Source organism: Ascaphus truei, chromosome 11 (assembly GCF_040206685.1).
Source record: "Ascaphus truei isolate aAscTru1 chromosome 11, aAscTru1.hap1, whole genome shotgun sequence".
Lineage (NCBI taxonomy): Eukaryota > Metazoa > Chordata > Amphibia > Anura > Ascaphidae > Ascaphus > Ascaphus truei.
The window spans coordinates 50,273,575-50,288,625 of record NC_134493.1 but is presented as its reverse complement, the minus strand read 5'-3'; the positions used below and the strand labels follow the sequence as shown (position 1 = coordinate 50,288,625).

At 42.1% G+C, this 15,051-nt stretch overlaps 1 protein-coding gene across 2 annotated transcripts in view; it reads left to right on the top strand.

The window, feature by feature from the left end:
- The window catches only part of SEC14L5 (SEC14 like lipid binding 5), an 84,240-nt gene that overhangs the window by 35,159 nt on the left and 34,030 nt on the right, over nucleotides 1-15,051 (top strand). The gene's annotated exons all lie outside the window — the stretch shown is intronic.

Below are 15,051 nucleotides of genomic sequence, written 5' to 3'. Positions count from 1 at the left end.
ACGCACAGCAGCCCCACAATTAATAAATAAATCTAAATAAATAAATAAATAAAATCTATGTAAAACCCCCTCCCCCTATTCTCGCTTTTAAAACGCCCTGCCTTCTCTCTAATCTATGTAAAAAAAACCTCCCCCTATCCCCCTATCCCCCTATTGTGTGTGTGCGTTAAGCTTCCCTGCAAGCTATGTAAAAAAAACCTCCCCCTATTGTGTGTGTGTTTAAATCTGGCTGGCCTGTGTTTCTGAGTGCTGAGTGCTCTGCGTTTAACCAAGCAGAGCAGAGGGATACCGGCACCCCCTAAAGGGGCCTGTATCTCGGGGGGCACGGGGTCCCCAGACCTAAAACCACCGCGGTTCAGCTCCGGAGACCCCCTGCACATGTACACTATCAATAAAAATGTATTTCAAATGTATTTATTGTCATTTATTTATTTATTTATTTATATTTATTTATTAATTGTGCTGCTGCTGCTGCAAGTCGTAAACTCACACCAAGGGCCAAACACCCCCCTCACCCCCAATAAAAAAAATTCACGCACAGCAGCCCCACAATTAATAAATAAATCTAAATAAATAAATAAATAAATAAAGACATGAAGAGAAATAAATACTGTATATACTGTACAGTATATACACTGTATATATATATATATATATATATATATATATATATATATATATATATATATATATATATACAGTATACATATATACACTGTGTATATATACTGTATATATATATATATATATATATATATATATATATATATATATATATATATATATATATATATATACATACTGTATGTGAGTGAAAAGAGAAAAAAGTAACCCGTATGGGAGCACTCAGGTATGCAATTGATATATTTGTTTATTTATTTGACACAGTGCAAAAAGGGATGAATAAACAGTACATGATTTAAAAACACTTAAAAAAGAGGCATGGACCCTTAAACACTAATGAACAGCACTAGGGAACGACACACACTGTCAACCCTAAACATGAAAAGGATAGTGACTCAAAAAACACTAGGGAGAATCAAAGTGAATCACAATACAGTAGGTTACTGGGTTTAAAGGCACCTACAGTATACAACGCTAAGGATAATGCACACTACAATACCAAAAAGTATTTTAACCAAGCAAGTAAACCAAAATCAATATATACTGTAAGTAACAACCAGAAAAGACAATTTAAAACCAAACTAACCCTTACAATACCAAGGATTACATCTATCTAATTGTAAAAAACCTTATACAGTACATTATACACAGCATTGTTTAAAAACCCCTTCCCCCCTAATGTTTGTGTTAAGCAGATTACACTGAAGGGAGAGAGATATAAAGGCCTAAAGCCCCTTCCCCCCCTAATGTTTCTGTTAAGTAGATTACACTGAAGGGAGAGAGATATAAAGGCCTAAAGCCCCTTCCCCCCTAATGTTTGTGTTAAGCAGATTACACTGAAGGGAGAGAGATATAAAGGCCTAAAGCCCCTTCCCCCCCTAATGTTTCTGTTAAGTAGATTACACTGAAGGGAGAGAGATATAAAGGCCTAAAGCCTTACCTGCATTGGTAAACCCTCCCTGCATTGGTAAACCCTCCCTGCATTGATGTCGTGTAGTGTACAGTACAGTATGTAAATGTGGGGAGGAGGGGGGCCCAATGTGCATAATGTACTGTGAGGTCTAACCACCCTCACCCCCTACCCACATACTGTACCGTTACCCCCCCCCCCCCCCCCCATCCTGGCCATGGCCCCTCACGCACAGCAGCTCCACAATTAATAAATAAATCTAAATAAATACAGTACATGAAGAGAAATAAATATATACTTTATATATAAATGTGAGTTTATAACTAAAATAAAGAATATTATTTCTAGGGGCCCTAGAACAGAAGTTCCCACGCCAATTTCGCGCTCATTGCTCTTTTTTTTGCTCTTTTTTTACAATGTTGCTGGTCTTGCGGCTTTGCAGTATGCAAGCAAAAAGCGCAGTGTATGAAGTCTGGGTGAGCGCTTTCCACATTTGATGCCTACGGCACCTTCCCATTTCTACACACTTCAATACCTGCACAGTTGGTAGCGCTTTCCATCCCAGCTACCATTCTGGATTTTCACCTCTCACAGGCCATTCTTGCCCGAGTCTGTCCTATCAGACAGGGGCATTAACCTGTATCCACACCACCTGGACAATTTCTCTCTGTCAGAGACTTGTGCTATTTATTTTATATATTTTTGTGTAATTATTCATGCAAATTTATGCTCATTTCATATGTGGTTTTCAACATAAAGTGGCTGCTGGGCCTGATCCTAACTCATACAGTATACAGTAGCGCTTCCCTGTTTGTTAGTTTATTGCAAGCAAAAAGCAGTTTGTAGTACTGAGTGTGAGATAAATTACTGTATTTATCAGTGTTGTTCAAAGAGAGTTGATCAGAAGGATTCCCCTTATATACAGTACGTAGAATTAATAAAATTGTATTATTTTCCGATATCCGCAGTGATTCTGGTCAACCTGACAGATTTTTAGTAATACAGTATACTGTACTGCAAGACCATGTGTTGTCTACCTTTTACTACAGTATACTGTACTGTATGAATGACAATAGAGTGCTGTATACTTTATAAGGGGAATCCTTCTGATCAATTCTCTTTGATCAATACTGATAAATACAGTATCATATTTATACCCCTTTAGCACCTGTCGTTCCATCCTATGCACCCATTTACTGTACAATGGTGATTGCGGTCGTATTCACGTACTTTATGTGAGATAAATTAACCAGTTCTTTTATTGCTGAAGTCGCCACAAAATACTTTTATTTACAAATACAGTACAATACAATGGTGAAACATTTCAAGTTAACAGCAATTCAAAACATCAACACACAATAATACATACTTTACAGTACTGTATACTGTACTAGTATATTTGGGCCTTGTCTTTGGGGGTTTATTAATGCAATTATTAGGGTGACCTGGCGTTGGAAATACTGACACAGTACAATCCTACAGTACAGCTACACCACCCACCCCCTCCCTTAGAGTTTTTAATCCCTCCCTGGCCAAGCATCAATCGTCTGGCTAATCCAATCCAAGCCATTGTTTTGTTAAACTGGCCCTGGGCTGTTCAGAACAGCCACTGCTTCTAAATTACTGAAAATATACAGGATAAATATACAGTGATGTGAAATAATCCTTTCTGTGTGTCTGAGAGTGTTGAAAGTCACCAGGTCCTCATCTAGTAGAGTACATTCTCGAATACCTTTAGAATAAAAATACAGTATATATAAATATACAGTATAAATATTGCACAGTATACTGTAATGTTAAATAACCCATCCTGTTCTTTTTCCCTTCATACTGTAACAGTATCCTCATTGTGTCTGCGGTACAGTAGTTCATTGAGAGAGGAGAGGTTTTGTGTACATCATTACTGCTGTTTATATACTGTACATTTGACTGCACAAGCAGATTTGACGAACACAAGGCCCCCCCTCCCCTCTGGTGCACCCTTTTTCCTGGAACGACAAGAAAACAAAAACTTTGTTCAGTTACTGTACTGTACTGTATGTGCGTACTGTATTATGGTAGACCTACTGTACAGTAGGTGGCTGGTGCAGCTTTCTCTGGAAAGAAAAAATGGAGCAGTTAGTAGGCAGTTACTGTAGTATGTCAAACTAGTCTACTGTACTGTATACTGGAACTACTGTAAACTCTGACTATTGGGAAAGCTAAAATCTGTGCCATACTTACCTGTATCATAGTGTACCTACTGTACAATACTACAGCACTGTACTACTTTCCTGATGCTTGTCCATTGCGCGCGATGACAATGGGCAACACAGTGGCAATATGGTCTATATATTTATTGCATCGTTCCTCGGTGAGTACATCGTTCCAAAAACTCATTATGGCTGTATACAACTCGTCCTTCTTGGAGGGTTTCGCCACTTTACGGATGTGGTCCTTCAGCTGATGCCAGACCATTTCGATCGGATTGAAGTCTGGTGATCTGTGATTGGAAAGAAAGGACAATTAGTTTAAGAGATACAGTACACAGTAAAAACAGTGGGGAACATATAAATGGGACACGGTCTACTACACTTACTCCGCTGGCGTCTTCACCCAGTTGATGCCGCGCTCAAGGATATGCGCCGTCGACGCGGTGTGCTTGGGATCATTGTCCTGGTAAAAGCGATGACCATTGGGAAAGTCTTGTGTGATGTATCGCACTATCACGGGCACAATGTTGTCTTGGAAGAAATCTTTATTCATGATTCCTATAGCAAGAAAAGAAAAGTGCTCAATAGTACAGTACAGTGCATACGGTAAGGCAACACTAGTCAAGTACAGTGCATTAGGCGGCATTATATTTGAGAAATTGTACCTTCAAAGACGACAATGCATCCCGGTCCACGCCTAGAGATGGCACCCCACACATGCAGCTTCACAGGGTGTTTTGGCCGTGGCTTCAAAGTTATGCGGCCTTTTTTGTGGAACGCAAATCTTGCAAATCTCTCCAGCGACACAGTAGACTCATCAGTGAAGATGCAATCCTGGAAAGTCTCACCGCTGTCGATCCATGCCTGGGCCTGGAGCACTCTTTTGATTTTGTTTGCGTCCCGTATCATGGGGTACGCTCTGTAATGACAATGAATAAAAAATGTTAGCGTCACAGCGCAGTACAGTTTGCAAAACAACATTTTTACTTTACAGTACAGTACCTCCTGTACTGTCCACTACTAACCTCACACGTCCATATTTCCATCCAATTCTGCGTCTCATCTTCTTTATGCTGCTCTCGGATACAGTCAGATTGTGGTTTTCCTGAAGAGTGTTTTTAACCCTTAATGCGCTCCTCTCATCATTCTCCTCACTTATTCTGTCCACCAGAAGAGTAGTCTCCCTACAATGCAAAGAAATTATATTGTGTTATTAATATGCAGCAATATAAAATGTATACTGTATACTGTACATGTAATGTTGTAATATACAGTAAATATAAATATACAAAAAATGTATACTGCTGTACTATAAATATAAATAGACAAAATATACAGTATACAGTACTGTTGTAATATAAATATACTATATAAATATTCCGTTGTCAGATGAATTGCAATATACCAAAAGTGTATACTGCTGCACAAAAAATATAAATTGACCACACATACAGTACACTACAGTATATACTGTTGTAATATAATAAATATACTATATAAATACGGTATACTGTTGTTATATCATAATAAATACACATCATATACTGTATATTCCGTTGTCAGATGAATTGCAATATACCAAAAGTGTATACTGCTGCACAAAAAATATAAATTGACCACACATACAGTACACTACAGTATATACTGTTGTAATATAATAAATATACTATATAAATACGGTATACTGTTGTTATATCATAATAAATACACATCATATACTGTATATTCCGTTGTCAGATGAATTGCAATATACCAAAAGTGTATACTGCTGCACAAAAAATATAAATTGACCACACATACAGTACACTACAGTATATACTGTTGTAATATAATAAATATACTATATAAATACGGTATACTGTTGTTATATCATAATAAATACACATCATATACTGTATATTCCGTTGTCAGATGAATTGCAATATACCAAAAGTGTATACTGCTGCACAAAAAATATAAATTGACCACACATACAGTACACTACAGTATATACTGTTGTAATATAATAAATATACTATATAAATACGGTATACTGTAGATGTACACTACAGTTTTCTATATTTTTTTTGGTTAAGTTTTATAAATACAGTATACTTACGCATTTGTTACCCTTGGTGCCTTTTTGCGGTCTCTGTTTTTTCCTTGTGCATGATAGCACACAGTGCTTGATGGCACAACGAGGCCAGAAGCAGTTAACCAGCGCTGGATATCTGCAATTCGTTGTCCGCTCGTGTACATCTCCTTCATTCTCATGCTGAGATCCTTTGAAATCTTCTTAACAGGCATTGCTGCGAGTACTGTAGAAAGAAATACAAACACAAGAATGTGTATTCGATGTTTAGTCGATGTGTATTCAATGTGCAGTGAATCCACAAAATGGATGGTGTATTTATATGTTAATGACTCACATAACAGACCACCCACTTTCAACACCTGTACCTGGCCACCATGCATAAAAGGTTGTACACGTTGCATAGCCCACCACTTGCTGATCTTTATCTGAGGCATTGTCCAGATACTGCATTGTGCCTCCCGCTTACATGGAGCATCCCCGGTTCTATGGAAGAAAGAATCATCTCACCTCTGCTGTGCCTGCCACACTGAAAAAGAGAAAGGCAGTTACCGTTCCCAAGCCAAAGGCAAAGCGACAGGCTAAGGCCAACAAAGAAAACCTTCTGCTGACCCCAAAGGCTAAGGCTTTTAAAACACGTCAGCCTTATTATGTGAAGAAGAAATACGGTACTGTGCTCGGTTCGCAAGACGCATGGCAGCCAACTCACCGAATCCGCAGACCACTTGCTCCCATATGCTTCGACGACTCTGCTGTAGCTGTCCCGGAAATCTTCAGCCCGGCTTCTCCACCCCCATCTTCTCCGGTTCCATCTGAAGATGCTGCTGCCTCTGAAATCAACGGGTCACTGTCTCCTTTGCTCTTGGACGACTCTGCTTCTCTCCCGGAAATCCAGCGGTCACCTTCTCCATCCCTCTTCCACCACGCTGCAGCTTCTCCTGTACCGGGCATCCCCAGGTCACCTCTTCCACTCTCCATCGATGCCGCTTCTCTCCAGGGAACCCCCATCTCATCCTCCGTTGCACCCATCCCCCCAGATCTCCAGATGCCATGCACAAGCAGCTCGTTGGACCGGATCCTGAATGGGCTAAGTGTGGATCTCCCCGGGAATTCTAGTGTGCTGGCAAAGCTAGATCTGCTTCTGGAGTCGGTGCTACATATGGAGCAACGGCTGGATCAACGGATGCTACATATGGAGCAACGGATGGATCAACGGATGGACAAGATAGAGGCAGACATAGCGGGCATACATTATTTGCTCGGTGTTAATGCCCCTGTTTCCCCGATGCTGGAGCAGGGGGGTGACATGGATGTGATGCATGGTACCTTCGACCCCCTTCCATCACCAAGCACACACCCTCCACCAGAAGATACAGTGTACTATGCTATTGAGGAGGACATGACAACCCCATCTAGACCACGCCAGGAGACAACCCGGCGACCACTACCGGAGGAAAGCTTCCTCCCAGACACCCTACCATTGCCCATCGCCTCAAGTACACCCGCTCCCAAAAGACTTCCTACACCCGCTCGCATACAAACAGTGCCCGACATCTCCCTGTGCGATCTGACACCGGCGCTGAGGGAGAAGTATAGGGTGAGGAGTGCTGGTATACCACACAAGTATGCCTTGATCATATTTAAACACCATGTTCCCTACACATTGTACTGCGAGTGGGTGTTCAAAGTGAACTATGATGGGAATCGCCAAAAAAATGCCCTTCCTGCCAATTTAAGGAAAAAGATTGTGGAAGAAATGCAGCGCTATTACCCTGTTACAGATCCTGTAATGAGAGGCGTTAGAGACTGCATTAATGGCGTTTTGCGCCATGCAAGGCATCGGCCATGGCTGGAAAATGGGGAGGACTTTCAGTGAGACCATACTGTAATGTTGTGCTGTACTGTACAGTACATGTTTTACCCTATAGTACCTGCTGTACTTAAACAAAGGATACTGAATGTTGTTGTGTGTTGCACGGTTTTTGTACTGTATTTGTAAATAAAAGTTTTTAGTGGCGACTTCAGCAATAAAAGAACTGGTTACTTTATCTCACACACAGTACTACAGTACAAACTGCTTTTTGCTGCCAGACTGCAAACCCGCAAGACCAGCAACATTGTAACAAAAGAGCAATGAGCGCGCAATTGGCGTGGGAACTTCTGTTCTAAGGCCCCTATAAATAATATTCTTTATTTTATTTATAAACTCACATTTATAAACCCCGTCACCCACCCCCGCTAAACACAATAAAAAATAATCACACACAGCAGCCGCCAAAAAATAAATAAATAAATGACAATAAATACATTGGAAATACATTTTTATTGATAGTGTAGATGTGCAGGGGGTCTCTGGAGCTGAACCGCACAGGTTTTAGGTCTGGGGACCCCGTGCCCCCCGAGATACAGGCCCCTTTAGGGGGTGCCGGTAGCCCTCTGCTTGGTTTAAAGGTCCGATCACGTGATCGCGGCCTGTAAACCAAGCAGAGCAGAGGGATACCGGCACCCCCTAAAGGGGCCTGTATCTCGGGGGGCACGGGGTCCCCAGACCTGAAACCTGTGCGCTTCAGCTCCGGAGAACATCTACACTGTGAATAAAACACACACATCATTAAAGAATCATTCTTTAGCTTAGCGGCTATGCGCTATGGTAAAGAAGCAGCATTTCTGTCTTTTTAATAATATTGTAGAGTGAGCAGGGGGTTCCCTGAGACAGAAATCTAATCTCAGGGGACCCCCTGCTCCTGCACAATATTATTAAAAGTTCAGAAACGAGGCTTCATTAGCATAGCGTATAGCCGCTAAGGTAATGAAGGGGTTAACGCATAATAACCAATAAATACATTCAATACACTACCCACTACCCATGGCAACCTCCGCTGCTGTACAGTAAAACAGAGAAAAAAAATAACACTTTCAAAGTAATGTCCCCTAACCCCTTAATCACCATAGCGGTTATTAACCGCTACAGTCATGAAGGGGTTAACCCGCCCTCACCCACCACTTGGGACGCCTACTGTACATACCCTCCCACTCTAACCCCCCACCCCGTGAGGCCTAACCACCCTCAACCCTCACCCACTAACTACCCACAAGGGAGGCCTACCCACATACCGTTGGGGAAACACCCCACCCCCACCCCAGTACCCACAATAAAAACAGTACAATCACCCACAATAAACAGCATTCTATTTATTAAATACATTACCCACCCCCTGTGCCCCCCCCCCCCATAAATACAAGATTTATTCTTTTACATTCAGGGTCCATAACGCAGCCCCACGCTAGTCCCCGGTGGGCTGGCAGGGCACCTGGACAGACCTACAGTTTACCAGCAGCATTCCACAGGTTCTGGAGGCCTGCTGGTGGATCCTGCCAGCACCATGGCGCCCAGGTGGTCTCCTTGGGTCACCGTGAGCCTCAATTGGGTCCACACGGTAGGCCCAAGGATGTCTGGGAGCCCCGGGTCAAACCCACAGGTGTCTGCGGGGCCTCGGGTGGTTCCCATGGGGGTCTGGGGAACTCACGGGTGCTCACTACGGGTCCGCGGTGCCCCCACAGAAGTGGGACCACACATCATCATCCCCGCACCTACGGCTCGGAGGTGCCCCCACAGAAGTGGGACCACACATCGTCATGCCCGCAGACTACGGGTCCGCGGTGCCCCCACAGAAGTGGGACCACACATCATCATCCCCGCATGTGTCACCCGTGGAACCACCAGCCTGCTACCCTTTAGGATACCCGAGGATTCCCCGCGGGTGGTCTCCAGAGGTCCCACGCAAAACCACGGAAGTAACCCTGAATGTAAAAAAAATAAACCTGGCCAATACATTCAATACATACACCCTCCCCCCCAACACCTACAGTACAATAATGTGCAAAATAACTATTATCCAGATATGGATAATAGATTAATTGCCCATTATTAAAAACATTAACTAGCATATACAAATAAATAAAGTACTACTGACCTCATCAATACGAAGTGTCCGATGCCAGCGCCTTCCTTCTCTTGCCCACACAAAACATAGCCAAAACCAAGCCAATACATTGCAATTACATTCAGATATCAATTAACCCCTTAAACACCTTATCGGATAATAACCGCAAAGGTAATTAAGGGGTTAAGCCACACAGGCACGATACCCACCCTTCACCCATGAATTTGTACTGTGGCTTCATCATGCAACTATATATATATATACTGTATATATATACATACAGAGAGACAGAGAGAAAGAGAGAGAGAGAGATATATACAGTATATATATATACACACGTTATATACACACCCATGATAAACCAAATATACAGTACAAATAAATGTAGAAGGGTTATCAAAACCATACTGTTCTACAACCAAACACTTCTCCATACAGATACTACATTAAAATCAATTTCCTTTAAAAATCCTAACTGATCTCACAATCTACTGTACTGTATATGATCACAAACCAATGAAAAAAAAGTCACATTCCAAAATGCATAAAATCTATGCACCATACTGTATACATTCTGCAAATTAATCAAACGTAAACAAAAATCAGTTAGCAATCATTATTTACACCCCTAAACATTTCACACTCAATCAAGAACAATGAGACCATTAACAGATTCACGCCTAGAGCAGAACAATTAAGCCTTTGAAAAAATATAAGTACCGACAAAAATACAACCTTTACAGTACAGTACAACCAAGGCTATCTATCCCTGACCTTCCTCAAACACACAATACAATACCAAGGAATAATACATCTATCTAATTTTAAAATACTTTAAACTCACAAAATAATTAAAAACACATCTAATCCAGCTTTTAAAACATCATCATTTCTTACCCTGAATGTATACTGTACTGTATATCTCTCTAGACATATATATTGTACATACATACATACAGTGGCAAGAAATGATATACCACAAAAAAATAAAAATACACAGGTTAAAAAACCTTTTGAAAAAATTAACAAGTTAAATAAAATACATTTCTTTACTGTAGTTCACTTACCATTACTTGCCCCCACCGACTCCCGTTGCCCAGCTTACTCACGAACCAATCCACGATCAGGAACCCATAAAATAATAAACCATTGAAAATAATAAACATTAAACTAAAAATCCAAACCAATCCACGGGTCTTCTACTTGTAATACACCTTCATCTGTATTCTTCTTTCTTCTATCTCCTTCCGGGCGGGGCAGGGCGTGGTCTTCTTTCCATCATCGGCCACGCCCTTGTCTTTTTCCTTCTCCGGAGGTCCTTCCTCCGCGGCGTCTGGCTGCAAAATGAGACGACATAGGCTTTTAAAGGCCTATGACGTCACATTTTGCGTCATGGTTCCCACGGTCCTGATTGGACCGTGAAAACCATGTGTGTTGGCCGATAATAAAAAAATGATGACGTCACTTAAAGGGAATGAAAGCACAGCCAATCAGAATGGCTTTGCTTCAATTGCCTTTAAGATGACGTCATGAAAAGGCACATGGCCGTGCACACATGGTACTAGAGCCAATCAGAGCGTGGGAACTTTATCCCTACTCTGATTGGCTCTGGTATACCATGTGTCAGGGGCTTGGGGGAGAAAGGATGTGACGTCAATGAAAACCTGTCACGTGGTACGGTAGCCAATCAGAGCGTGGGAACTTTATCCTTATTGACGTCACATCCTTTCTCCCCCAAGCCCCTGACACATGGTATACCAGAGCCAATCAGAGTAGGGATAAAGTTCCCACGCTCTGATTGGCTCTGGTATACCATGTGTCAGGGGCTTGGGGGAGAAAGGATGTGACGTCAATAAGGATAAAGTTCCCACGCTCTGATTGGCTACCGTACCACGTGACAGGTTTTCATTGACGTCACATCCTTTCTCCCCCAAGCCCCTGACACATGGTATACCAGAGCCAATCAGAGTAGGGATAAAGTTCCCACGCTCTGATTGGCTCTAGTACCATGTGTGCACGGCCATGTGCCTTTTCATGACGTCATCTTAAAGGCAATTGAAGCAAAGCCATTCTGATTGGCTGTGCTTTCATTCCCTTTAAGTGACGTCATCATTTTTTTATTATCGGCCAACACACATGGTTTTCACGGTCCAATCAGGACCGTGGGAACCATGACGCAAAATGTGACGTCATAGGCCTTTAAAAGCCTATGTCGTCTCATTTTGCAGCCAGACGCCGCGGAGGAAGGACCTCCGGAGAAGGAAAAAGACAAGGGCGTGGCCGATGATGGAAAGAAGACCACGCCCTGCCCCGCCCGGAAGGAGATAGAAGAAAGAAGAATACAGATGAAGGTGTATTACAAGTAGAAGACCCGTGGATTGGTTTGGATTTTTAGTTTAATGTTTATTATTTTCAATGGTTTATTATTTTATGGGTTCCTGATCGTGGATTGGTTCGTGAGTAAGCTGGGCAACGGGAGTCGGTGGGGGCAAGTAATGGTAAGTGAACTACAGTAAAGAAATGTATTTTATTTAACTTGTTAATTTTTTCAAAAGGTTTTTTAACCTGTGTATTTTTATTTTTTTGTGGTATATCATTTCTTGCCACTGTATGTATGTATGTACAATATATATGTCTAGAGAGATATACAGTACAGTATACATTCAGGGTAAGAAATGATGATGTTTTAAAAGCTGGATTAGATGTGTTTTTAATTATTTTGTGAGTTTAAAGTATTTTAAAATTAGATAGATGTATTATTCCTTGGTATTGTATTGTGTGTTTGAGGAAGGTCAGGGATAGATAGCCTTGGTTGTACTGTACTGTAAAGGTTGTATTTTTGTCGGTACTTATATTTTTTCAAAGGCTTAATTGTTCTGCTCTAGGCGTGAATCTGTTAATGGTCTCATTGTTCTTGATTGAGTGTGAAATGTTTAGGGGTGTAAATAATGATTGCTAACTGATTTTTGTTTACGTTTGATTAATTTGCAGAATGTATACAGTATGGTGCATAGATTTTATGCATTTTGGAATGTGACTTTTTTTTCATTGGTTTGTGATCATATACAGTACAGTAGATTGTGAGATCAGTTAGGATTTTTAAAGGAAATTGATTTTAATGTAGTATCTGTATGGAGAAGTGTTTGGTTGTAGAACAGTATGGTTTTGATAACCCTTCTACATTTATTTGTACTGTATATTTGGTTTATCATGGGTGTGTATATAACGTGTGTATATATATATACTGTATATATCTCTCTCTCTCTCTTTCTCTCTGTCTCTCTGTATGTATATATATACAGTATATATATATATAGTTGCATGATGAAGCCACAGTACAAATTCATGGGTGAAGGGTGGGTATCGTGCCTGTGTGGCTTAACCCCTTAATTACCTTTGCGGTTATTATCCGATAAGGTGTTTAAGGGGTTAATTGATATCTGAATGTAATTGCAATGTATTGGCTTGGTTTTGGCTATGTTTTGTGTGGGCAAGAGAAGGAAGGCGCTGGCATCGGACACTTCGTATTGATGAGGTCAGTAGTACTTTATTTATTTGTATATGCTAGTTAATGTTTTTAATAATGGGCAATTAATCTATTATCCATATCTGGATAATAGTTATTTTGCACATTATTGTACTGTAGGTGTTGGGGGGGAGGGTGTATGTATTGAATGTATTGGCCAGGTTTATTTTTTTTACATTCAGGGTTACTTCCGTGGTTTTGCGTGGGACCTCTGGAGACCACCCGCGGGGAATCCTCGGGTATCCTAAAGGGTAGCAGGCTGGTGGTTCCACGGGTGACACATGCGGGGATGATGATGTGTGGTCCCACTTCTGTGGGGGCACCGCGGACCCGTAGTCTGCGGGCATGACGATGTGTGGTCCCACTTCTGTGGGGGCACCTCCGAGCCGTAGGTGCGGGGATGATGATGTGTGGTCCCACTTCTGTGGGGGCACCGCGGACCCGTAGTGAGCACCCGTGAGTTCCCCAGACCCCCATGGGAACCACCCGAGGCCCCGCAGACACCTGTGGGTTTGACCCGGGGCTCCCAGACATCCTTGGGCCTACCGTGTGGACCCAATTGAGGCTCACGGTGACCCAAGGAGACCACCTGGGCGCCATGGTGCTGGCAGGATCCACCAGCAGGCCTCCAGAACCTGTGGAATGCTGCTGGTAAACTGTAGGTCTGTCCAGGTGCCCTGCCAGCCCACCGGGGACTAGCGTGGGGCTGCGTTATGGACCCTGAATGTAAAAGAATAAATCTTGTATTTATGGGGGGGGGGGCACAGGGGGTGGGTAATGTATTTAATAAATAGAATGCTGTTTATTGTGGGTGATTGTACTGTTTTTATTGTGGGTACTGGGGTGGGGGTGGGGTGTTTCCCCAACGGTATGTGGGTAGGCCTCCCTTGTGGGAACTGATTGGGTGGTTAGGCCTCACGGGTGGGGGGGGGGTTAGTGTGGGAGGGTATGTAGGCATCCCGAGTGGTGGGTGGGTGAGGGTGGGTTAACCCCTTCATGACTGTAGCGGTTAATAACCGCTATGGTGATTAAGGGGTTAGGGGACATTACTTTGTATGTTTTAATTTTTGTGTCTGTTTTGCAGAAGCGGAGGGGCCATGGCCAGGATGGGGGGGGGGGTTAACGGTATGTGGGTAGGGGGTGAGGGTGGTTAGCAATGCAGGGAGGGAGATTTACTGGTAACAGAAACATCTCTCTCCCTTCAATGTACTGTAATCTGTTTAAAGCCCCCTCCCCCCTAATGTGTGTTTCTGTAAAATCTCTCTCCCTTCAATGTACTGTAATCTGTTTAACAGAAACATTAGGGGGGAAGGGGCTTTAGGCCTTTATATCTCTCTCCCTTCAGTGTAATCTACTTAACAGAAACATTAGGGGGGGAAGGGGCTTTAGGCCTTTATATCTCTCTCCCTTCAGTGTAATCTGCTTAACACAAACATTAGGGGGGAAGGGGTTTTTAAACAATGCTGTGTATAATGTACTGTATAAGGTTTTTTACAATTAGATAGATGTAATCCTTGGTATTGTAAGGGTTAGTTTGGTTTTAAATTGTCTTTTCTGGTTGTTACTTACAGTATATATTGATTTTGGTTTACTTGCTTGGTTAAAATACTTTTTGGTATTGTAGTGTGCATTATCCTTAGCGTTGTATACTGTAGGTGCCTTTAAACCCAGTAACCTACTGTATTGTGATTCACTTTGATTCTCCCTAGTGTTTTTTGAGTCACTATCCTTTTCATGTTTAGGGTTGACAGTGTGTGTCGTTCCCTAGTGCTGTTCATTAGTGT